Source organism: Panthera onca, chromosome B2, assembly GCF_046562875.1.
Source record: "Panthera onca isolate mPanOnc1 chromosome B2, mPanOnc1 haplotype 2, whole genome shotgun sequence".
Classification (NCBI taxonomy): domain Eukaryota; kingdom Metazoa; phylum Chordata; class Mammalia; order Carnivora; family Felidae; genus Panthera; species Panthera onca.
Genome location: NC_138343.1, coordinates 43,472,941 through 43,497,645, shown reverse-complemented (window position 1 = coordinate 43,497,645; position 24,705 = coordinate 43,472,941). Strand labels below are relative to the sequence as shown.

At 46.3% G+C, this 24,705-nt stretch overlaps 1 long non-coding RNA gene across 1 annotated transcript; it reads right to left on the bottom strand.

Moving 5' to 3' along the window:
• Nucleotides 1–2,405: 2,405 nt before the first annotated feature.
• LOC132667134 (uncharacterized) lies at nucleotides 2,406–14,136 on the bottom strand. Its single transcript, XR_009604987.3, has 5 exons — nucleotides 14,066–14,136; nucleotides 7,980–8,086; nucleotides 6,918–7,132; nucleotides 6,631–6,826; nucleotides 2,406–4,152 (listed from the first exon to the last, which is right to left on the bottom strand). It is a non-coding gene; the product is annotated as an uncharacterized LOC132667134 (long non-coding RNA).
• Nucleotides 14,137–24,705: the final 10,569 nt, after the last annotated feature.

Below are 24,705 nucleotides of genomic sequence, written 5' to 3'. Positions count from 1 at the left end.
TAGAGCATGATAAGTTATAGCTTGGGGGGCTGTGGCAATCACATAACCCAACCACCTCATTTTCTAAACGCCAAGAGAGAAGTGAGCTGTTTCAGGCCACTCAGTGAATTAGTAGCAGAGTCAATTTCACATCTTCTAACTACAGATAAAATGCTCTTCCCACCCAGTGAGAGTGAAGTTGATAAATAATTGAAAAAGTTGTCACACTGATGGGAGAGAAGGACACTGGGATACCCTCATCCCTTTCTGTGTCTGTGCTGAGACCTCAAATACAAATATCACCAACTCACAAAGTATTGGAGACACCCTTCCCTTACCCCTCATGAACCATGGTCTTGTAGACTCAGGCCATGGGCAACATTTCCGGGCCTCTCTTTCCAGAACTGAGGACAATGAGGACGTTGAATGGGATTGTTGTTTAGTAATAGAGCCTGATCTATCCTGAGCACATCTTGAGACTCTGCAGAGAGAAAGGAAAGCAAAGGAAGGAAAGATCCAACATCACCCTGTGGACGTGGGGCACAGGAGGGGAGACTGCAGAGTATAAAGAGTCTTGACTGAGGCTGGACTGGGTAGCAAGTCCTAAGGTGACATATCTAAGAAAACTGGTGACGAGTAAGAAGATCTGAGGAGAAAAAGCCTAGAAAGACACCCAGAGAGAATGAGTTATAAGAAGCAGGAAACTTCTAGTGGCTGCCATGGCCGATTCTGACAGGAAAAGTAGGAAGAGAGGGAAACTCACCCCACCTCACCCTAGCCCTTCAGACATTCAGACAAGAAGCGGGGAGAGGTCCAAATACTCTTTAACTCCATGCCCAGGGCAGATGCAGGTTATATGGGTCCTGAAGACAATACCATTCCATTCAGGCTAATACAATTAGAAGTAGCCTGAAGCTAATTACAATTAAATTTAAGGGAAAAAAATACAAAGCATGTTACAAAGAATGAATTTTGTTGCACATTATGTGTTGCAAGTGTGAATTTTTATTTAGAAGGAGAAAAGAAACCACAAGATGTTACAAAAGTTTTCAAAAGACATCCAGTACCCAAATATTACAAAATCCAAAAAGATACCCACGGTAGTTGTATCAATGAACTTTCTGACACGCCTCCATACTACTGGGGTTTTTTTCCTATGCTTTCGTTTGCATTTCTTTTGGATGTCTTACTTCTTTAGGTGATGATTATGAACTATTATTTTCTATATACGGGGAAGAGAGGTAATTCAGTCTTTCTTCCAGCAGTGACTGATCAACATTCGCTTTTTGGTTTTTGGTATTTGGGGGTAATAGTTTTAATTAGGCCTCCACGTGGTACCGGAATCTTCCACGTACAATTTTGGGCACGTGATGGTGGGAAGAACTTTCCACAGCATAGCTTCTGGCTCCACACGTTGCTATCCTGCCTCTACTTTGCTGTCTCCGACTACCAGCGCCAGGTGCCTTGGGACACAGTCACAGTGAGAGATGACTCTGAGACTACATCTTTGGGCCGTGATGTGAGGCAAGTCTCCCCCTTCGGTAGCAGGAGTATCTCTGCCTTTCCTACACTGGGAGGGTTTGCAGTAACCCAGCCACGCAGGGGGATGGCGACAGACCATGCTAACATAACCCAAGGAAACCGAACTCCTGTATCCCCAGCCTAATAGCCTTTTACCCAGACCCTCCAAGATGTCCATGGCCACTCTAATGTCACCTGACAGGAAGGGAGGTGCAGGAGGGAAGATGGGGAAGGAAAAAGAACCAGCAATTAACCGACTGCCTTAAAATAGCATACTTTTGCCAATTTTATAAAGACACACGAGCACCGGGGCCTCTCCCATGCAAATCGGGGAGGGAGGTCCTGAAACCTAAGCCCTCATCAGCTTCATAGTAAATCCAAGCCTTAAATCTGGAAATGCCAGACTTGTTGATAAAGCTCAATCCACCCTTCACCTCCCCCAGTAGGCTGGCTCACCTGACGTCTGGACTGAGGAGCTGGTCTTCTTAAGTCTGTAGCTAAGGGATGGTGGGGAGTGGGGGGGGGGGTCCCACATAATCCTTAAAATGAATCCATATGTGGCTGGATTTGCCTGATGAGTGGGGAGGAGGGTGAGGAACCAAGACTAGCAAACAGCTATACTCAGGGTTTGATTAGCGTCATGGGGAAAGAAGTCTAAGGAGCAGCCTGGCGTGTAGTGTGGGGAACAAGGCAGGGGGTGGGGTGGGGGACAGCATGGAGTCCCAAGAGTGCACGCGCGTGCACACATACCCCCCGGTTCCACGCATGCGTCCGGGCACTGTGGGGATGGGCTGCCATGTGAAGCTGGAGGAGAGGATTTCTTTCTGTCTTTTAAAAAAATGTTTTAATGTTTATTTATTAATTTTTTTTTTTTTTGAGAGACAGAGAGAGTCAGAGTGTGAGCGGCGGAAGGGCAGAGAGAGTGGGAGACACAGAATCCGAAGCAGGCTCCAGGTTCCGAGCCATCAGCACAGAGCCCGATGCGGGGCTCGAACTCACGAACCGTGAGATCATGACCTGAGCCGAAGTCGGACGCTCAACCGACTGTGTTACCCAGGCGCCCCTGGAGGAGAGGATTTCTAAAGGACCTGGTAAGTCATGGGGCACTCATATCATCACCTGGTCAAGCCCCAGAGGATGGAATGTGTGACACGGATCAGGGTAGCAGCCCTTTCACGTCTAAGCAGGACACAGAGTGGCTCTGGCACCGTGAGGGCTGGCCACTCTCAGAGGAGATGGCCCTGACCATGGTGGACAATAGTCCTGTGGCGGGTGCAGGTGCAGGGTGAGGTGGCCTAGGGGGCCATGCCCAGAGAGGACATCATCGCGAGGGCCTTGAGAGGGAAAGGAGGGAAGCGGAAGATACCGCATGGTGACCACTGCTGGCACACGTGACATACTCTCCCAGGATTCCCAAAAGGACTGGGCAGGGCTCTGCAGAGGACTGAGGCCTGTGTGAGCAGGTGGGGGGCCAAACCCAGTGAGGCTGGTACGTTGTTGCCATTGACCCCTTTGAGACTGGAGCTCTGTTTCCTAGGCGTTGGCGTCTCAGCCTGCTTTATAAGAACCCCATCCAAGCAATATTATTGCCCTGATTGGTGAAAGTTGAGGAAGGATAGATATGGAGACCTTCCCCAGGCCCATCAGTTGGGGGTGGGAGTGTCAGGTGAGACTAAGACTCTAGTTATTTGTTTCTTCACTCATTTAATCGTTGTTGAACTTGTACTAAGAGCCAGGCGCTGCTGTGGGGTAAGATAGAGCCTTCCAGGCGTTGCTGTGGGGTAAGATAGAGCCTTCCAGCCGATGGACTGCCAAGGGAACTGGGAAGCATTGAGGAGGGCATCGCTCCGTCTCATGGGAGCTGGTGTGCATACCAAGGCAGGGACATGAAGGTTCTGGACTCTGGAGCCAAGCTGACCCGGGTTTAAACTCCTAGCTGCCCGTTACCAGCTGTGAACACCGAAGCAAGCTACTGAATCTCCCTGAGCCTCTGGGGGTTGCGGTCCTCACTAGCAACAATCCAGGGTTCAGCGCGGGGATTACAACGTGGATTCCACAGAAGGGTTTATAGCGCCCTTCCTCGTGCACAGGAAAGGCGTGGTGAGCGGGAGCTATTCATAGCCCGTCTGTATTCTTAGACTCTCATTGTCCCCATTTCGGAGTTGTTCTGCAGCACGGATCTGGGAGCCAGACCACGTGATTGCGGGAAAGCAAGCACGGCTTTCAGCACGCAGCAGCGGGAGGCGGCGCTGTGCTGTGGCCTCAGTTACACCACTGGCACCCCCCCCCCCCGGCTGGGGGTCGGGGGACCCCGCAGCCTGCTCCCCCTCCGCGGAGAAGGGCACTGACAAATGCCATGCTGGAGATAAACAGCTGCCCACAGGAGAGCACACAGATGACACCTTCTGGAGACTTTCAGGAAAACTACAGAAGGAAGCGGTGGAAGGTCGGACGGCTGAGGCTCCCCTAGTGACAGGTGGGGCCCGAGCCGGAGAAGGGAGCTTTGCTGAATTGTGTTTCTCCTTCCAGACCGGAGGCTGGGGAAATGCAACAGAAGCGACCTCCTCTTCTGAGGCCTGCGTAAGAAGGAGGCAGTGGCTGGGTCCTGAAGGATGAATAGGAGTTTTCCGGGTTTAGGGGGCCACCACAGTCCTGGATGGGACGAAATGGATATGCGGTTGGAAGGTTAAGCTGAAGACAGATTGTGGAACGCCTCCTGTGCACGCACTGACCTAGGACACTCTGGTATGATCAGAGAACATGAAGAATGTTCTTTTATGCCCAGGTTGGTCTCTATCAGAATGCTCTGTCAGTTAGAAGGCAAACAAGAAGAAACTGACCTGCACTCTTTGCCTCTTGTTTTTTTCATGGACAGGCAGTTGTGGGGAGATGAACGCCCCTTCTTGGAACGCCCCTTGCCTTATGCCCTCAGCCCCATCTGAAATACCCTCCTTCCTCCGTCCTCCGTTCTCCTCTTCCCTGCCATCCCTCCAGGTCTGGAGAGCTTGCCACATCTTCCAGTCGTCTCCCCCGATTAGGCCAGTCCTCACGAAGTCACAAGGACAGCTGCCCGTGCCCAGACGCCACCAGCCAGATGCCGCGAGTGCTTTACTCAGCAGAGCACCCTTTCTACCAAGAGTAGGGCACACCTGTCATGTGGGGGGGACCAGCCGGGAGCAGAGATGCCGCGGTGCAAAGCACAGACAGGTCCCCGCTCTCACGGGGCTCTACCGCGCTTCCTATCGTCACAGGGACCCTGGGAGGATACATGAGATCACTGAGGCTCAGCCAGCGAGAGCATCTTCCCCAAGGCCGTAAGGCTAGTACACAGGGGACATCGTGTTCACCTTACACGCCCCCAGTGGCTATTTACTGTTTGGTGTGGAGGAGGGGGAGCTCTGCAACTGAGATCGCCGAAGGCCGCGGCCCAGTCTTTAGTGTCATGATTTCCCACAGCCCCTGGTACCACCCTGAGCCCCAAATACTTGGAAAGTGAGGCAAGGCAGGCCTCATCTGGCTCCCCAGCGCCTGCCTTCTGTTTTACCCATAAATTCAGCGGCAGGGGGAGGCCCACGGGGCTCCTGGATACTGAACTGCATCCAGGCTGCCCGTCTCATCTCCGGTCCCCACCATCTCCTAATCTTCCTACAGCCCTTCCAGCTCAATAGGAGGGCTAGCTAATCCCCTTGATATCCCGAATCTTCTAAAAGGACTACCTAATCAGGCCATGTATTCCAAAGGTACCGTGGCATTCCTTTTTTAAATCTTTCAGGTAAATAACAAGTAACAAATAAATCATACAGCGCTTGTCCCAGGTCAGGCGTTGTTCTAAAATGGGGCGGGGGGGTTGGGGGCGGTTCTCGGTCAGGCAGCGTAGGCATCACCTGGGAACTAGTTAGAAATGCAAACTAAAGGGACGTGCTGGGCTGGGAGCCAGCAATCTGTGTTTTAACAAGCCCTCCAGGGGATTCTGAGCACACCAAAGTTGAGAACCACTGTCTTAAGGCTTTTCATGGATAAACTAACGCGCGGAATTCCCATCCCAGCCCTCTGAGGTAGGTTCTATTGTTAACTCCGCTTTGGAGCTGGGGGAAAGGAGGCCCAGAGAGGTTAGGTAACCTGCTCAAAGTCACACAGCCAGTGAGGTTGGTGCTTCTAATCCCTCACTGGGGGAGAGGCTTGACCTCAGGGAGTGTTTGGGGAGCTCATGGTGGGCTGCTTTACCACGAGGAAAAATGTCTATAGACGAGAGGCTGATGGGACCAAGAGGTCTAGTCTGACTCTGGTGGAGTAAGGACTTGCCCGGTTTCCGGGAGGTCATGTGGATCTGTGCACTGTTGCCGGCCCCCAAGCAGTGAAGAACGATCTGACCAAGCATCTCTGAAAGTAGTGTTGGGGAAGAAAGAAAGCACTTTTAACATCATCCTGTGCGAAGTCCTGATTATTCCATAATGTGCTGCCCTCAGAACCTGACAGTGATTTTCCAGCCTACACTTCCAAAATCCAGTGAGGAGGAGTCAGTGGAATATTGCCACAGCCCCTGGCCATGGAGGGATAGGGGCTAAATTTGTCCCATAACTAGGGGATCATTTCATCTTAAGGGAAATGGCTGAGAGGGCAAAAGAGCGTCCAGGAAACACCACTCCCCCTCCACCAAAGGCTCTCCTGCCCGGCTGGGATTCTCCATCTGGGGTCCTGGGAGAGAGCTGCGGATGGCCACCGTGAAATGGTAGCACATTCCTGTGACTGATACCATGCAATTTTCTTTCAAAGGATGCTTAAAGATTTTACTAGCGCTGAGGACTGGGGTGGGAGAGGAGAAGAGACAGGGAGAAAAACAGACAAAAACAGACAGAAAGACAATAAAGATACAGCAATGGCTGCAGTAAACCCAACAGAGCTGTTATAAAAATCTTTCAACTTTCTTCTAGTCCATTCCCCCGGCCTCATGGGGATTACCAGTCCCAAAGAACCCACACTATGCTGAGTACCTCCCATGTGTCGCTTTGCTCAATCCTTGCCGAGCAGATTTTACTGTACCCACTTTGCAGAAGATCTATAAGACACAACGAGGTTGCAGACTTCCGTCTGCTTGCCACCAACCCCACGCTTTCTGTTACGTGACATTACCTCAGTGAGTCTTGATTCTTTTCCCTGCAAAGCGTGTCTCCAGACACACAAATTATTGCTGCCTTAAGATATATTATGGAATGCTTCTGTCATTCTTTTTCTCATCGCTGGAACTTGTTCCTGTACTTTTTTCTCTATTCTCATCTCGTGGACACATGAACTTGTCAAGGTAGTCCCGGTGAAAGTATTCTTTTATCTATAAGGACATGAAATTGGCACTGTTTGTTAGGATGTAAGTGTTGGTTCTCTGACCCCATCAAACACCCACTCATGACAAGCCTCCTCACCTGAACCAGAAGGTCTCCTGGTTATTCACTGAAGAAATATGTGTTCATTTCAAAATTTTCAAAATAAATGCTGAAGGTCAAAAGCGTACCTTGGGCCTACTTTACCTCTCCTTCTTCCCAAATCTTATTGAAATAACAGTAAATACATGCAAAAGAATAAATCCATATCAAGCATGGAAAGATCCCAGCAGCAATCCAGAAAATTTCACAAACGCCTAGAACACAAAGAGGATGAGGTCATATTGACGGATAAAGTTGAGTGGAATAATCTACACCCCACAAACACATAGAGGAAGAGAGAACTAGCCTGGGGAAGGAGGTGCCCTTTCCAGAAAAGCCCTGGGGAGACCCCCAAGTCAGAACCATAGCTATGAAGAAAAGGGATAGGCTGTGGGGTCACCGTTAAAAGCCTTTCTGAGTATTACAGCCCCCAACCTACCTCCATGGACAGCAACTGGCTGTGACGGCATTTGCTTGGGTAAAAAAAAAAAAAAAAAAAAAAATCCACTTGGCCTTGGCTTCTGGAACATCCCCTGCCCAAGGTCCCCTTGTTAAGTGATGCAGATGTGGTTATATTCCTTGGTTCTGCAATATATAATATTTTTATAATCACAGTATTTTATACCCTGTGTATTGCTTTTCAGAATTTCTCTCTCTTTTTTTTTTTTTAAGTTTATTTACTTACTTTGAGAGAGAGAGAGGGACAGCGCAAGTGGGGGAGAGGCAGAAGGAGAAATCCCAAGCAGGCTTCCCGCTGTTAGTGCACAGCGCGATGGGGGGCTCGAACCCACAAACCGTGAGATTATGACCTGAGCCAAAACCAAGAGTCTGACGCCCAACTGACTGAGCCACCCTGGAGTCCCTGTTTTTCAGGTTTTCCAACCAACCTACAGATGAAACTTGGAAGACCTAGAATATAAATCGTAAAAACCCTGAAAAACTAAAGTGAATACTACAGTTCAGAGAAGGAAGTGGGGAAGGTGGGGGAGGGGAAGGCAGCGCAGGTGTGCTTCTGGCTCAGGTTACAGTCGTCCATGCAGCAAATAGCAAGCTAGTGCCTACCTGTGCTGGGAAGGTCCTGGGCCCTGGGAGGTGGCAAGGAGCCAAAGGGGCAGGCGTTTCTGTGGCATTTCTGTTCTACCGGTAAGTCGACAGGTACTACTTAACAGCTGAGGAATCACAACATGAAGATTTAGGTACATTATTTAAAACTATGAAGGTGACCAGGAGATTATGAAGACAACGGTCTTAGGTACGAAAACACAGAGGAAAGGAGAGAGAGCGTAATTGTGCTAAAATCCCTGTCATAGCAGAGGGAGAACGGATGCAATTTAAACACGTTCAAGACACAGCTGTATAAGGGAATTATCTAAGTTTGTAGTAGAAATCGCCAAAACTAAATACCGACATAGTTAGGGAGTCACATCCGGGGCACGGGCTCACAGCTGGGGCCTGAGAAATAGACACCCCCCCCCCCCCCACTCCAACAGCCCTTGGTAGTTCTGGTTTTGTTCTTGTGCCTATAAATAAATATTACACATAAATGAATCAAATGATCAAAAGCAACCTTACAAACCCTGGGAGAAATGTAAAGCGGATATTCCGATGCCCACTTGACCTGTGAAGAAACAGGAGCCAGCCTGCCCCAATACTTGTGATAAGAAACCAGATCTCCTGCCCCCCCCCCCACTCCAAATTCCCGCCACATCCTGAAGGCTTCTCTCCGCCCCCCCCCCCCCCCCCCACCAGATGCAGACTGACTAGGGTTGGGATTCTCGATTCAAAGCGGGGCACTTTGAGCTGCTCACTGCTCATCGTTAACAACAGGGAGATTCTGACCACCACCCCAAGGGCTGTGGAAGGAGGGGGCAGGCGGATGGCCTCACACAGGCCCGGGCCACAGCTGGCCCTCGGAGTGTCAGCTTCCTTTCTTCATGGTTCTTTTCTAACCCATCCAACATTTGGTACATGGCTACCATTTTCTTCTTATTTTATGTGATTTCGCGCTAATTCTGACTAAATTGAATCCAGAAATTCATTCTGGTGTGCAGGCTTTGTCACGAGTCGAGAGGTAGAGGCTGTCACGTTTATTTATTTATTTAAACATTTTTTTTAAATGTTTGTTTATTTTTGAGAGAGAGAGAGAGAGAGAGCACGCGAGCATGAGCGGGCGTGTGTGGACAGCATAGAAGGGCTAACGATGGGCTAGGTAGGCACTTCACAGACATTAGCTCACTTGAGCTTCACAACAACCCTATGAAGCTGTCATTATTACTTCCATTCTACAGATGGAGAAACTGAGGCACAGAAAGGCTAAGTGCCATACCCGAACCACACAGCTGTGTGACAGAGCCAGGAGCAGACCCCAGGCATCTTGACTCCAACGTCATGCTCTGCACCATCACGCTAGAAACCCAGTCCCCACCCCGTAACACACACACACACACACACACACACGCACACACACACACAGGAGGACTTTCAGAGAACTCCTGCTTTCAAGAACTCCTAGCTGCCAAGTTCTGCCTTTTAGAGCCTGTGAGACACTGAGAACATGTTCGTTAACACGTGCAAGTGCTTACCTGACGTTAACTTGGTCTCTCTCACCCCCGAGCCCAGAACTAGAGCCGAAGGGTGGGCCTCACAGGAGGCAGACAGGAGTTCAGCCTGAGAAGTATAATAAGAACCAAGGACTGCTCTAGTTGGTAATGAGCTCCCTGTCGGCAGAGGCGGAGAGCTCTGGTAGGCCCAGGCCAGGGATGGTGGGTGCCCCGGGGGCCAAGGTTGGAAGAGCCTCGAATCAAAGCCTCTTCCAGCCCTGGCCCTGGCAGTCAATTTGGACACACTTCTCCGGACCTTCTGTCACAAAGCAGTACGCTCAACCAACAGGAGATGCACGAACAGTAAGGCCCGACCCAGACTCTGAAGAGTTTACAATGCGATTCTCAGATTGTTTTAATATCAAATTCAGGGAGTTTCTGGGAGGAATTTAATAAAAAGGATGGCGAGAATTCGTTCCTTTCATCCCCTAAGGCTAAGTCCATCCTGACCTGTCCACTCACTCTTTTCTGTTCTTTGTCTGCTTCCGGAGCGTGCTATGGGGATTCAGGCTTATATGTTAAAAAAAAAAAAAAAAAAAAAAAAAGGCATAATATGTTCTGTGTCTTCGCCTCCGCAGAGGAAATGCTCTGTGTTACTGTAAATAATAATTTGCAGGTCAGTGAAGGTTGTTAAATGTCCCTGATGTTTTTCTCACTTCCTTCCAGACTCTCGTAATTACTACTGCTCTGAACCCAGCGGGCAGAGATGCATATTTCTCTGTCCAGGAAATGATAGTCGTGTGGTACCCTCTTCTCACTGCAGTGGGAGCCTGCGTGTCTGTGTATCTGAACCCATATCAGAGTCGTTCACATCCCTGCATGGAAATAGCCACATGGGAACTCAGCAATTTATTGCCCAAAAGACCTGGGGCTAGGGGTCATGGCACCTGGTTCTAGACAGTTCTACCACCATCTGCGTGACCTCAGACCAGTCACGGAAACTCGTGGGCTTGTTTCTTCGTCTGTAAAGCTGAGAGCACAATACTTACCTTGACTAGAAAAGATCATTGCTGCAAGAATTCATACTTTTATTCAATATTTCATATTGAATTTAAATATTTATGGACCATCGCTCAGGGGCAGGCCTTGTGGTAGTCCCTGGGAAGTGGGGGGCGGTGCAGTTGTAAACAAACTGGGTAAAAATCTCTCTCTCCCTAGAACTCCACGGGGGGAAGCAGATAAATAAATGAGTAAACTAAACATGTAGAATTTCTAACGGTGATAAGTGTCTTGGCAAAATAGTCAGACGTGAAGGAGAATGAGGAGTGCTGAAGAGAGACCAGGGAGGGCATGTCTAAGAGGCGGCTATTGAGACTTAGGCCCAAAGGATGCAAAGAAGGGACCCCAGAGAACATTTGGGGGAAGAGTATTCCAGGTGGTGCAAAGGCCCTGAGGCAAAGGTGAGTGAGCCTGCACATTAAAAAACAGCAAGGCCAGAGCAATGGAAGGGATGAGGGTGGGGGGTGTAGTAAGTCTGAGGTCCTAAGAAAATGGGACCAGATGGATTAGGACCTTGTAAGGCCTTTGACTCTGACTCTGAGTAGGATGGAAACCACTGGAAGATTTTCAGCAGACGTATGACATAATCTGACTTGACTCTTAAAAAGAATCTCTCCAGCTGCTCTGTTTAGAAAAGAGAATCAAATGAGGGGCACCTGGGTGGTTCAGTCAGTTAAGTAACCGACTCTTGGTTTCAGTTCAGGTCATGGTCTCATGGTTCGTGAGTTTGAGCCTTGCATCAGGCTCCGCACTGGTGGTGCGGCCCCTGTTTGGGATTCTCTCTCTCCTGCTCTCTGCCCCTCCCCCACTCGCGCTGTCTCTGTCTCTCTCAGAATAAATAAGTAAACTTAAAAAAAAAATAGAGAAGAGAATCAAATGAAGTAAATAGTCCCTGAGATGTTCTGAAAAGCGCAAGGTACAACATGAAAATGAAGTACAGTAAAAAACTCAGCGCCCCCAGAACTCCCTTGGAACAAGTTTTTCTGGAGACCCGGTGAAACTACATAGGACCCTACATTTACTGTCATCTCCCCCACGGAGAGGCGAAGTTCACGTCCCTCCCCTTGAATCTTATGGGCTCTGCAACTCCTTATCGAATCAGATATGGCGGGAGTGATGCTGGGCCTGGTCTAAGGCCGGCTTTTTTGAAAAACGGGCAGGGCAAGGGACAGGGCGCTGCCATGTGATGTTGGGGGAGACGCCTGGGCTCTCTGAGCCTTATTCAAGGTAGTAAGTTCCACTATCCAGGATTGTTATGAAGAATATGTAAGATGGCACCTAGCATGGCACCTGGCACTCGGCTCCCCATCATTAGCGTGTGTGTGCGTGTGTGTGCGTGTGTGTGCGCTGTGTCCAATTTCAGATTTAGCCCTAACGCAGAGTATGAGGCTTCCTCTATGGCTGGATCAAAGTCTGTCTTCCCCCCCTGGAACTTTACCTACCTGATGGAACTCTTCCACCTCTAGACCCTCCCCTCGGGGGACAGAGTGGCAAAGGTAGGAGACTGTCCAGGAAAGACGTCTACTGAGATGTGTATAGCTCATGGGAGGGGCTGTCGAGGGAGCCCTGTTGGAACCGAATCCAGGTCTGCTGATTCCTGCTTATGGGCCACTCTGCTGGGCAAGAGCTTCCCTGAGGATGGGGGAAGAAGAGTGGCTTGCCAGAGCGAAACGTTTGAAGAAGGGACACAACCCTCGAAGCCAGCAATGAGATGCAAATGCCGCCCACCCCACACCTCCTCCCTCAGTTCCCTGAGGACTGTGAGGCCCCCAATACTTGTTTTGGAGAGACTTTTCATCAGTGCTCAGAGGCAAGAGGGAAAAAAAAAAGAAGGCCAGTAAATCAATAACAGATTTTTCTTCCCATCAGTTGGTTTAAAGTATGGAGCCAACGTCAACCAATCTAGAATTTCTAAGTTGTAAATAAAAAATTGAATAGTAAGATTTTTATCTGAGCCGCTTCATGAAAGCCACTATTCAGAGTTCTGGTTTATCACACTCCTCACGTAGTCTGAACTAAGGTGTGGGTACGACACCCACCTCATGCCAGTCCAGGAAATTCAGTGGGAAAGTTTTCATTTTTTACGTAGCTTGGCTATGATAGTTGGATACAGCACTTCTACTGAATCTTCCAGCTTATTTTCCTCAACAGGTCTCTTGCACCCTGAGCAAATCATAGAGAACAGACCAGTGAAGGATACTACAGGACATTTGAACAGCCTCATTGTTCAGGACTAAATGGTCAATCAACATGCCCAGAACTGTATCGGATAATGCGGAGAATTACCATAACGACAATAACAACACTCTTGATGACAGCTACTATTGATTGAACACCTGCTATATGCCAGGCGCTGCACTAGCCACTTTTCCTATCTTATTCCTCATTCTTCCAAAAAATGGACAAAGTGGTCATTTTTCCATTATCTCCTTTTTATACCCAAACTGAGACTTACAGAAGTTAGGTAAGTGGCTCAAGGTGGCCCAGCCTGTGAGAATGAAGTCATAGGCTAATTTCCTTGTTCCCAGAGAGTCTGAAGAAACACCAGTTCTCATCAATTACCCAAGAATGTTCTCTCACTTCCAGCCATCAAGTGAGATTCATCCAGACAATAAATATGTATAAAGCACTTACTCCGCGTACCGGCAAATACAACCTTGGCAACAGAGGAAAAAACATGTAAAGCAATTATTTATTCAACTTTGTGGAACATAGTAGAAGGTCAGAGAAATAGGCCAGCATGGGCCAGAGAAGCCAGGGAAAGTGGCACAGAGTGAGTTGGATCTTGAAAGATGAAAAAAATCATTCAAAGGGCATTGCTAGTCAGGGGGACACAGTAGGCAAAGGCATTGAAGCACAAATGAAAGCAGGCTGGAAGGAAGTGAAAATAAGTCTTGAGTGGAAGAATGAAACTAGTCTTACTCCCCACAGGGTTGGGGGTGAGGAATAGCATTTGTCTGGGAATTTAAACTATTGCAAATGATAAATACAATGCTTCATATTTCTTATTCTCCCAAAGTTTAAGCGTACTTTTAAAAATCAAAGAGGAGGGGCGCCTGGGTGGCTCAGTTGGTCAAGCATCTGACTTTTTGATTTCGGCTCAGGTCACAATCTCAGGTTCAAACCCCACATCAAGTTCTGAGCTGACATTGTGGAGCCTGATTGGGATTCTCTCTCTCTCTCTCTCTCTCTCTCTCTCTCTCTCAGCCCCTCTGCCACTCACACTCTCTCTGTCCCTCTCAAAATAAATAAATAAACTTTTTTTTTAAAGTCAAAGATGAGTGAAAAACAAATGACCAACCAACACTACTCTGTTTTAATACTTGAATCATGAACTCTACTATGAGAGAAGCAGTTTACCAAAGCAGCTTACCATGGTGGTGCCGTTAAAAAAGGGTTTCTGTCCCTTTCTGTGGGTTGAAACTGGAATTTTTTCTGGAAAGTGATCTTTGTCTTCAGAAGATTCCTCTGTATGTGGGTATACGTGTGTATCTGTTTCAATAATACTCCAGAAAAGTGGAAAGATAAGAAAGTGTAACTGCCCCTTACCTTGGTGTAGAAAGCTCTACAGGGACCGGAACCATTGTGTTCCCCTCCCAGTGGATTTGTTTGAAGGTCTTAGAATGTCAAAGGCTTCCATGGAATGCCCTACTGTCCTACATTCTCCCCAGGAATCTCCCAAGATGGCAGATTATTCCAGACTGAATAAACTCCAATATAGGGGAAAACTCCTGTAGGGTAAAGGGGTGGAATCTATGGTTAAAGAAACTCCTACAGATAGAAGGGCACTTGCCCTAACGGTAAAATACGCACAATGAAAGTAGGAAGAAGGAGGTGTTCTTGCAAAGAGAAAGAGACCCAAGGACAGAAATGGGGGTCAAGATGCAGAACTGGAACCACTTTTGAAGGTACCATTCTAAGATGGTTTAACTTCTTGTATGCTTGTGCTATGGATAATTAACATTTAGGTATAGTTTTAAGTGGTTTTCTTTCATGGCACAGCCTGTTAGCTGTCTTCCTTGTGGCGCCCTTCAATTGTACAAATTCGCTTCTGGAAAGTAAGTGCTTGGTCTGAGGCCTCACCTTCCAGCTCTTTTTGCATCCAAGTAGGGGCACGTGGCATGCGGCACGTCATGCAAAGTCTTCCAGGGCCTGAAATGGATCTTTCACTGGCATGGAAAGATCTTATTCTTTCAAATCCTTGCTTGCGTCCTCATAGTCTAGGGAAATAATATTTCAATCATCGGGAAAATAACAATATGCTAAAATTAACAACTTACAGGTTAGACTGTGTGTCCACATATGTGATCCCATTTGATCGACCAGAACACTCTGAGGTGGGGATGACACCTACTATTGTCCCCATTCCAGAGAGGAGGAAACTGAGATTTGTGTCTTAAAAAAATTGGGTAAGTGGCAGAGTCATAGCTGAATGGACGCTCTGTAAGAGACAGTTTGTGGGTCATTCCCCATGAAATAGCTTTGTCTTGTTCCTTGCTACTTTTGTGGTACCAGTTTCATTCCCTTCCGATTTTTCCATGATGGAATTCTTTCACTTTCGCACTCAAATTGGTGAAGGACCAAAGAGTCCTCCCTGGTGCCCGTGGCTTCACATTGAATCTCAAACCACAAGGACAGTGGGACATGTGGAGTATAATTGAAACCAAAGTCAAAATATTATGGCAGTTGGCTAAGTCTCCAGATACAGGAATCTTTGCTTAGGTTACTTGTCCAAGATGGAGCCATGAAACACCATCCCCAGCCATACATTACACTCAGTCAATAAATATGTTTAGAGCAGTGTTTCTCAAACTTTTTTTTTCAAACCTTTATTTATTTTCAAGCGACAGAGAGACAGAGTGCGAGGGAGGAGGTGCAGAGAGAGAGGGAGACAGAATCCCAAGCAGACTCCAGACTCTGAGCTATCAGCGCAGAGCCCCTGACACGGGGCTAGAACCCACCAACAGTGAGATCATGACCTGAACTGAAGTCGGATGCCCAACCGACTGAGCTACCCAGGGGCCCCTCAAACTTTTTTTAAAATTATGACTCCCTTAAGGAGCCTTTAGATCTTTTTCACCCAATCTCCCCATGAAAATTTAATGCCACAGATATACTGTGTATCTGCTTACGCACTGTGGCCCTTTGAAGGGCCATAAACCATTTCTAAGGTTTTTCTTACGCCCTTCCCCCAAGAATCACCCTGGAGGGTGCTCTCATCTCCACTGAGAATGCATGGTTTAGAGAGCTCTCCATGTGTGAAGGATATCAAAGTGAGGAGAAGAGAGCTGATCCCTGCCCTCAAAGGCTTACTGTCCGATATTCAGTAGGCTTTGTCTTGCATCATCAACAATTCTAGTAAAAGAGAGAAACCAGAGGCTCTGGGCTAATTTCTGTCTAAACCGCCAAAGTTGATTTTAAGACTCTTCTCAATCCAGGAGTTTAGTAGCATTAGATCGGGTTTCAGTTCTGAGCCATCATCAGTGGGGGCTCTACATACAAAAAAAAATTGGCAAAGACTTGTGGTCTGTGTGGAAATATGGTTGGGAGGCATTCACCACACATTTATGGCACGAAGAATAATTTCTGCTTAAAAAAAAAAAAAACCTGTTTATAATGAAACACAAGACAGAATGGAACAAATTCCTCCAAAAAATTAAAAATGTTTTTTTTCAATCACTTCTATTGAAAATCCATTCAGCGGGATTTAAATAGCCGACCCTACTCAAGATAATGTTTCACTTTCTTTAACAAGGGAAAGAATTTGAAGCTGAAAAGCCAACTGCTACTTCATTACTTTAATGGAAATCCCCTTGAATTCTATGATCCACTCAATCACAGGCTCGTAGATTGAGTCACAAAAAGGTACTGAACCCTAAGAAAGGGACTCAACGTGAAAGTCATTCCATTTCACTTTAGTGTCTAAGAACATGTTATTGTAATACTTCTGGTGGGTGTGGGGGAGAAAATTAAACATGTGCCATGTTCCTTCATTCAGCAAATATTTATTAAGTGCTGCTTTGTGCTCGGTACCATGTTAGGTGTTTTTAAAAACAGAAGTGCATTAGGGACTTATTCTTCATATGTGAGGCATTCGAAATGCAGTAGTGGAAAATTATCACATGGGAAGCGGGAGGCTTGAGTTCTAGATCCACCTCTGTGTCTAGCCGTGTGAACCTCTCTCAGTTGTCTAATGTCTCTGGGACTTGATTTCTCCATCCATAAAAATTAGCAGTTTATGCTAAATACTGGTTCTCAGTTATGACTCTACCCCGGGACCTTGGAGGATATACTAATGCTTAAGTCCTATATAAGACCAATTGTATCAGAATCTCTGGAGGTGGGGCTTGAGGGTAGGTATTCTTTTAAAAGCTTCCCCCCAGGGATTCTTCCAGTAATGTCTTTGCTGAAGGCCAAAGACAGAAACCTAGAGAGGGACTCACCTAAAAACAAGATGGCTGCTCCGACTTCCTAACCATGAGCAATTCTGAATGAAGAGAAGAGTCCATGGTTTGCCTCCATGACTTCCAGTTTCTGTTTTAGCATATTGTGCTTTCCTTCTTCCTTCTCCTTTTTCCTTCTGTTTCCTTTGTCTCCTGACCCACCTGATATGGCCGAGTGCCCACTGTACTTTTCTTCTGCTTTTGGTAAAACATACAGTAACATTCATTTGCAGCTAAAAGAGAATTCATCTAAGAGACAGGAGCAAGGCTGACAACAAACCCTGTAAAATAGTACCTTCCCTTCCCATGTGGAAGAGTCATGTGCCCTTGAAAATTAGAAAATTTTCAGATAATTATATACATTTTTTCCAGGATTTAACCTAAAGAGATAAGAAATTTGGGATGGATTGAGAAATTTCTGGTCAAACACTTCTACCCAATGCTCAGATTCCCAGGCCCATGAGGCCAATTTTTACTTGTGGATGTTCCTCTTTAAAAAAGGGATATTCCAGGGGTACCTGGGTGGCTCAGTTGGTTAAGTGACCGACTCTTAATTTCGGCTCCGGTGATGATCTCACGATTCACACGTTCAGGCCTCTCGTTGGTGTCTACATTGACCGTGCAGAGCCTGCTTGGAGTTCTCTGTCTTCCACTTTCTCCACTCCTCCCCCTCTCACTCTCTATCTCTCTCAAAAATAAATAAATAAGCACTAAAAATTATTTTTAAAAAATGAATATTCCATTGCATTCAAATGTTCTTTTAAAGATGTCCAAACACTGAAAACCCCAGGTTCCTCTGGAAAGTCCGGTTTTATCTGCCTGAAGATACTGAGCTGTCTAACTCGAACACAGTAACTTGAACGTAGAAGGTGTTCAACGAATGTTCCCTTCTCCCTTTTATGAAAGAAGCACATTTTACATTGTTAAAGTTAAAATGGACATTTTTGCTCAATACCTTTCTTTCAGCCCCAAGCTAAAAAACCTTTCAAGGGACAAGAAGAGTTCCCACCCAACTTTTATTCCTCACCACTTAGCAGAGTGTGTGGCACTAGAATGAATGAATGAATGAATGAATGAGCAATGGTCTCAGTGGAAGTTTCCCCTACAATTTTTTTTCTTATATAAATCATTCTGCTTTGCATATACCCTAAACTGCACTATTTACCACCACAGAAAGATCTGGACTACTTCAAGATTAAGTAACCCTTTGACCATGCCTAAATGGCAACCACACCATTTGTCCCGTGACCACATGGTACCCTTACTACCTATGAAATTGGTGCCCACAGTGGTTGTGACATCCTATGACTTTCTACTCTGGCTGTCCCATCAGGTCCCGTAAAAGTGCCCTGGAGTCTCGGTTGAGAGAAGGTTAGTGATTCACTCAGATCACATTCAATAAACTACTTAAAAATTTTTATTTTGAAATAATTATATATTCGTAGGAAGTTGCAAAAATGTACAGAAGAGGTCTCATGTGCCCTTCCCTGAAATTGTCCAGATATGCAATTTGGTAGAAAAACTTTGATCAAATCTGTTCATGTGAAGGAATGGGAAACTCAACACACTTGGTTTGCCCAGAACGGAGGGGGTTCCCAGAACATGGGACTCTCAGTCTTAAAACCAGGACAGTCCCAGGCAAACTGGGACAAGTTAGTCACCCTAGAAATATCCATATTAAACTGCTAAGCAAGCAATATTTGGGGGGATGTGTCCCCACTGCTCCTTTTGTGCCTCTTCTACAATTGGTTTCCGTCACCCCCACTATGGCTCTCTGGCTGTTTCGTTTCTCTTGCTTGCAGACTCTCACCTCCCACTACTTGTATCTATCTTTCCTCCCAGATCTCTGGTGGAGAATTATCCTCTCACGTTTTCCTGAATCCTCCATTAGCTATCAAAATTTGTATTTTCTCAACTCACACTGCTGGTCTCAATAAGATATCAGGAGGAAAGCCTTTTATTCCATTGCAGTGAAATGAGCCTTGAGCACGGAACAGGGGACAAGGTTGACACCCCTCCTCCCGTCACTGGTTGGCTGAGTGACTTTGCAAATCATCTTCAAGCTCTGGGCATCTCACTCCAAAAGGAAGGGAGTTGGTTGAAAACAAGCTCTCTCACCAAGTCATACTACTGATATTTGAGGCCAATTATTCTCTGTTGTGGGGATGGCCCTATGCACTGTTGGATGTTTAGCAGCGTCCCTGGCCTCTGCCCACTGGATTCCAGGAGGGCCCCTAAGCTGTGACGACCAAACAGGTCTCCAGACGTTACCAAATGTCCCCTGGGAGGCTAAAATCACCCTTGGTTGAGAACTGGTCTAAAATATTTCTAAAGTCACTTCCAGTTCTGAAAGCATTTGATATAAATTAATCCCCAGTAAATTATGAGTGATTAATAGTTTCCCCTCAAACTTCCTGAGAATATTTCCATTTTTAAAGTATTACCCATGTGGAAAAAAAAAGTCCAGAAGAATCTTGACTGAAATAATAAAAGCAGCTCTACATTGTGGTTGCAGGGATCACGTCATGTTGAGCTATTAGATCTTTTCATATAGTTGTGTTTACTTTGAAATTCTTATGCTGTATTTATCCCAATCAGATTGTTTGGCAAACAAAGGGCATTTTTTTTAACTACTTTTCAAAGCATGCCTCCACTTTAGGGTTCCTCCGCTGCAATTAACAAAACCTCATCAACGCTCACCTCCCAGAAGCGCAGTCCATCCAAAACATCATCCCCCGACACCGGGCCTGCCTGGCTGAGAGAGAGTCCTAGAGGAAGGACTTCTTGGAAAAATCTACAATACTTCCAAAAGCTTATGGATTATCCACTTTGTACAAATATGCCAAAATTTGATTGCATCTTGTGAGAGTATCAATAGCGGGCCATTCTGACTTACAAACACTGCAAAATTTCACTTGTTTTCCCCCCAGCAGTATTCGGAAGATGATGAAGTCAAGGAGTTGAAGTCGGTGAAGTAGATGTCAAGTAGATGAGGTATCACATCACCAGCACAGGTCCTTCTGCCGGTTGCCTTGGTATAGGAAGCGGGTTCCAGGGCAGGGAGAAGAGGGGGAGTTAAGGCTTCACAGGGAAAAAAAGGTAGGAACTCTAGCCTCTACGGTGGTAGGGGCCGCTGGGGAAGATGGTGACCCCACAGCTGGCTGGATCCATGATGTCGCCCAGAGGAAAAGACTGCAAATTGTGGCTGTGCCCTGTGTAGTGTGTAAGCTATTTTGGGGCAGGAGCCTTGGCTGCTATACCGCGTCTGTATGTCTCACTCTGTGCCTCTCACACTGCAGTGCACGTGGCAAGGACCCAACAGTCACTGCTGTTATATGAGTAGGAACATCTATCTATTCTACGGTGAAATGACTTCTGACATTCATTCATTCATTCATTCATTCATTCATTCACGGATTCCTTCCTCCAAAGTGTATTTATTTCCTAGTACTTGCAAAGAAAAGTGCTAGACAATGTGGTTGGTTCAATAATTTTGTCCCAGCTCTCAAGATACTTCTAGCGTATGCAAATCAGGCCTGAAGAAGCGGTTTCAACACTAGAATCCAAGTTCCGTGTGGTTCCATGTGAATGACTTTATCATTGAGATAAGTGAAGCAGGGGGATTCCCTTGAAGCCACGTTCATGACCCCAGCCTCTCTGCAAATGACAGTACCCAGTTAAAGTGAAGGAAAAAGTCTACTTGGAAGAAAAAATATGTTTACTTCATTAATGACTAAAATCTTCTCATGCTCAGCAACTCATTTTTGGATTCTCAAAAGCCACGAGTTTGCCCCCATTGTCAAAAATACACATTAGCTGTGCAGGCTCCCGAAATATTCCAAGATGCCAAAGTCCGACTAAAACAATGAAGGGAGCTAATTCTAAATCTTTTGGATTACTTTTGGGGTGCTTTTTCCCTTTCACAGCACTTACGGTTTAGGAGCAGAATTGACTTGCATCAGATATTCCCGTTGGCGGTAAGCCAATTAGATTCATTCCGAATGATTAGAGCTACCAGTTCTGATGGAGGTCAGTTAAAACAAATAAATCATTACTTGGGGGCGGGGGGGGGGGGGGTAGCTGTTCTTCCATTTTCTATACGAATTTCAACAAATGTCTCTAAGTCTGAAAACCTCATATATTTGGACCATTTTCCTGTTTTCTCCTGACATGTGCATTACTAATAGCCTCTTCCAACGTGGCTTTAACTGGTGTTAAGTGACTGCCAGCAACTGGGCAAGACCATTCGTGGAGGTTCGCCTACACGTCATCAGCTTGTGGTCCTGTCCCTGCAACTCACTGACTCTCTTGGCTACCGTGATGGATGTCCTCTAACGTTAGCCTTATTCCAGTCTCTTCCCGAGACAACATGGCCTATCATCTTGGTTTCGTAGCCTCCTTTTTAGGCATCCACGATGTCCAGAGAAAAAGAGGACTACTGGAGCGCAGAAGTACAGGGCAAAGGTCAACAGGTGTTAGAGGGCCTGAGTTCACACTCCACCTTTTTGCCTCTTACGGCCCCTAGAGCAAGCACGCTCCCACACTCCGCATCCACAAATCACAGAGCTAACTTCGATGAGCCTGAAGTTGCTGCAAGCTTCAGTTCTCCATAATTCAGCGGCCAATTATGAAAAAAAAATGTGCCTCTTTTCTTCTATTTTCCCTCCTTCCCCCCTTCCAATCTCTCTGTCTCTCTCTTTTCCGAGGGGCTTGCTAAAAGCTGGCAAATGCTTCCCAGCAGCCAAATAGAAGTCATTACCAGAAGCACTGCAGCTAAACAGAGGGAAATGTTTAGGTAAGCATTATAATGGGCATGGAAATAAAGAGACCACAATTCAAAGCATAAGTCATCATAGATGAGAATGCACATGTTTGGGGCTAGGTTTATGAGAAATGAACGGGATGATGCTGTGCTGGCGAATCCCTGCCCTTGTGTTTTCTTAATGCCAGGAGTGATTTATTTTCTGGTAAACAGTTTTGCTCAAGTAGGGCATCCAATTACTACAAACCTTGTTTGGTATAAAAACTAACTGCATAGAAAAATATTGCCCTTGCAAGGTTTAACTGGTTGTTAATCCAAACATGTGGCAGAGCCCAAATTCCAGGGCTCAAAATATCCTCCCGATTCTCAGCAGCAACTGAACGTCCAGAGGAGATCATAATCATCACTCTCAATGAGGCGTGACTCAGAGGTAGTGTATGGAAAGAGGACATTTCCAGAAAAACCATGGTATGGAAACCAAGCCCGCTGGGGGAGGCAAGGCTTCCCTTAGGTAGAAGTTCTGCTCAGTTCCTTTGAAGTATGAGGTTGGGCTGCTCTGGGAAGATGAAAAAAAAAAGTTTTTAAAATCCTCCTTTCCACACAAATCTCTTCACATACAGCTCTGTTCCCTGGGATGTTTCATCACCTTAAAAAATATATTTAAAACAGACACGAGTAAGAGTATCCTTTCTAAGTGAAGCAAAGCTCTAGGCTTTTATTTTTTTAACAACAACAAAAAAAACCCCTCGATTGCCTTCCTCAAATTCCCTGGGTTTGCCTCTCAGCATCCACGAGACCTAATTGTCATACTTTAAATATTTTGTTTTTAAGTAAAGAAAGTTTGAAAGAACTCGAGAGAGGAAGGGGAAACGTGAGAGGAAGAGGGGCGGGGGAGAGAGAGAAATCTGGTCATCAAGTACATTTAGCTTCTGTGTCAAAAAAATATTTTAAAAAGAGCAAGAAAGGAGTTAAGCTGACTATCCAGATCTTCTGATTTCCCACATCTCTTCTCCACGGGATTCCCGCTGCCCTGATACTTTTCGGTCGCCTCTGTGAGCTGCCTGGTGACCGTGTATCCCGAGCGCTGCAAATGCATCCTGGGCCTGCATGTCCTGGAGGGTTTGTTTCAAATTCTTTCCCTATTTCAGGGTGGCCAATGGCAGGCAGAGAGATCCTAAACGACTCTGGAGCCATTTGAGCCGAAAGGAACGTGAAGCATCAGCTCACCCCAGCACACAGAGAAGGGCTCTGTCACCAGGCCCCAGGCTCCTGGCTCCCCGCACTGGGATCCCGGCTGCAGGCTGTTGATGACCAGGGGCCTTGGCCTACAGACACCCTCCGCTCGGCTGGCCCTCGCTGGCTAGCCGGCAGATAACCAACCCGTTCTACCACGCTGGGCCGCGCAGATCCCATTAATTTCAGAATTCCAAAGATGGGGATTTCATAATCTTCCTTGGTTGTTCATTCCAAAGTCTCATAACCCTTCAGCCAGGCCCTGCTTCTTCAGCTCTCGCCCCGATCTCCCCCGATGCAATTCCAGCCTCTCGAGTTATTTTTTTTCTGTCTTCACTAGAAATGAAAAACAGCTGGACACCATCTTCTGCATAATAACCCTCCATAAACTGGGAGACCATTATTAAATCAACCGGGTCCTTGTCTTCTCTAGGTTAAATGACGCCAATGCCTTCAGCTTTCCCTCATACCTGCTGATTTCCAGTTCTTATTATTTTCATGACTCGTGGTGTCACCAGGATGTCAGGGCCCCAACTAGAAATTTTATGAGGATTAGACTAATACTAAGTGTGTGTGTGTGTGTGTGTGTGTGTGTGTGTGTAGGAGGGAAGTTTAACTCAGAGTTCCAAGTTAAATTTTTACACTTTTTTTATTGTGAAAGGCATCGAAAAGAGCTTGTCTAACACACGTGCATGGTTGAAGAAATAAAACAAAAGGAGAACTCTAGTGACCGGCACGAGTGATTTTTTTTGTATTAACACTGACCTCGCATTTGATTTTGCTGTATTTGAGAAGAGGCAGAGGGTCAGTTCGCCACTGATCGCATTGTAAATTGCATGTACAGTTACATCACGGGGACTGCGTTTTTAAACCGACAATTCTAACTCTCACACACATGCGTGTGATAGCCTCTTTCAAATCTGACAATATTTAGCTGAGGCATCAAAAGTTGTATAAGATGGCCCACTCTAAAAAAGCTGAACCCAGATCAAAAAATCTTCAAATGGGGAATGTCCTCAATGAGCCAAGTTTACTAACAGTCTAGTTCTCCCTTATTGAAATATTCATGTCTGAGCTAAAATACGATGTTTTCATCAGGAAATGTCAGGAAACAGTCCATTTAATCATGTTTCTATCAAACGATATTTGGTGGTATCGTTTCCCTCATCCAGACAAACTGCCAAGAATTAGATGTGCCTCGCATGAAAGATTCAAGCCCCGGTAGATTGATTACCATGAATTTTCCACCTCTTACCGGTCAGAAAGATGGCGCCTTGTAAAGGCACTTGAGAAGAAGCAACACCCCCCTCATATTATATATTTCGGGGGAAAATGTGCTAATGAGGTATTGTTTTGTCATCGCCCCTAGGCTCTTCATTTCTGGTCAGTCTGAATCGCTGATTGAGTCAAAAGCCCAAAAGCTTCCCGGACATGAAGCCACAACTTCAGTTTGGCCAACGGAGAAGGGTTTGCAAATGCTTGTCCCCAGGAGACAGCTGTCATTCCCTCTCTCCTCTGTAGGTGGCTCGTCTCCTTATCATAGAGGAGGCCTCAGTTTCCCATCTCACCTCGACTTCTTCCAGAGCTCCCTTTGTTAACTTTTCAGGTCCCAGAAAAGAATCAGAAGTAAAATCTACGTTCTCAGCACCCTCACATCTATTTCTCCTCAAGCAGACCGAGGTGTTTTTTGCTGATTGTTTCTGTTCTGTTTTGTTTTGCTTATACCTCTCCTGCCAGCTAGCGGATTGACT